The following is a 1,687-nucleotide window of genomic DNA, read 5'->3' on the forward strand; positions in this document are numbered from 1 at the left end:
TCAGTTGCTCCCTGCCAATTTGACATGTTCAGTTTACAAGCACCAATATTCAGGACACAGCTTAAAGCTACAGGTTGCAGCTTAGATCTATCTGCTTCCTCGATTACAGCCTTTGAACCATCCACATATCTTAAAACTTTTGCATATTTTTTAATGGCCGTCTCCCAGTTCTGGGACTCGAAAAAATTATTTCCAATGTTTTTTAAGTCTTCTGTTATTAATAAAATTTTATCTGCATCTGTTAAATCAACATCTGCATCCTCAGGGAAATATGGATGACTGTGGCCAGAACCATCTTTTGGGACTATTCCCCGATCACCCCCTTCCTTCCGTTCTCCACATTCTGCAATAACGCACCATTCGGCAGCTTTTTCACTTTTCACTTCTACATTTTCGAGCATCCTTGCCACACCTATTCCTTTAATCGCTTGGCCAAACACCACGTTTCCCATCCAAACGAAGAGTTGGAACGGTCCTGATAAAGAACTGAGAACCATTTGTATCTTGCCCTGCATTTGCCACGCTCAATAAACCCTCTCGATCATGCTTACAATAGAAATTTTCATCTGCAAATTTTCCGCCATAAATACTTTCTCCACCTGTTCCATTCCGATTTGAGAAGTCTCCACCTTGAATCATAAATTTCTTAATAATTATGGGTCCAATGCGTTTTTCTCCTGTACATAGTGCACGAAAATTTCCTGCAGTTTCGGGCACAATATCTGCAAACAATTCTGAGACAATTCGACCAACTCGCTCCTCTCCGATGTCCACGTCCCAATTTCTATTTTTTAATAGAGACGGGGTCTCGCTCCTGCTCAGGCTGGTCTCGAACTCCTGGCCTCGAGCGATCCTCCCGCCTGGGCCTCCCGAAGTGCTAGAATGACAGGCATGAGCCTCAGTGCCCGGCCCTTTTTGCTCTTTCAAGCAGGGTTGCAACAGCAGATATTAAAGTAGTGATCAGGCAGAAACACTTAAGGACAAAGCGCTTAGGGACACTTTAAATGCACTTTGTCCTTCATTTACACAGTTGACTGACAGGACTGTTCCTCAGCCCTGCACACAGGGTCGCTGTTTTCATTTCCTATTTTATGCTCGTCTCAGGCTGGCCTCCATCCTCCCAGTGGCCAAGCCGGGCAGGGCCCTCGTAGGGAGGCCAGGGTCCCCCTTCTGGCCCGCACAGGGGCCTCCTATTCCACCCCCCTGCCCAGTGACATCAGCAAGGGCGTCACCTCCTCCAGGAAGCCCTCCCTGATGCACTCCCCCGGCAGAGTGAGTGAGTGAGTGGCGCTTGTTGGCTCGTCTGTCTGCCCACGAGCCCGGCTGTTCCAGACGCCGCCCAGTTCTGCTCTCCGGGAAGGAGCTGGGAGGCCGTGAGGGTGCCCCGACCCCGCAGCAGCCACGCTCTGGCTGCAAAGGGACAGTGTCCCCAACCTCTGGCTGCTTGGCTCAGGGCAGGGTGGGGAAGGTGCCGTCCTGCTTCCCTGAAGTCGCACGTGTTCTAGGGCCTTCCCTCCTTCCCTGGCGCAGCCTGGGCTCGTCCTGCCTCCTCTGTCCCGCCATCCTGACCCCCTGAACCCCCGCAGGTGGGGAAGGGGTTCCGGGGGACCCTGCGGCCACCAGGTCGTGTGTCTTGACCAGATCTGGCGGAGCCCACGCTCTCCGGGGCCTCTGAGATTTCTTTCCT

At 52.0% G+C, this 1,687-nt stretch overlaps 1 pseudogene; it reads right to left on the reverse strand.

Annotated features, from left to right (window-relative positions):
* Positions 1-8: 8 nt before the first annotated feature.
* LOC105826838 overlaps positions 9-1,687 on the reverse strand; it is a 6,306-nt pseudogene continuing 4,627 nt past the window's right edge.

This window comes from Propithecus coquereli, unplaced genomic scaffold, assembly GCF_000956105.1.
Source record: "Propithecus coquereli isolate 6110/MARCELLA unplaced genomic scaffold, Pcoq_1.0 Scaffold922, whole genome shotgun sequence".
Taxonomy (NCBI): Eukaryota; Metazoa; Chordata; class Mammalia; order Primates; family Indriidae; genus Propithecus; species Propithecus coquereli.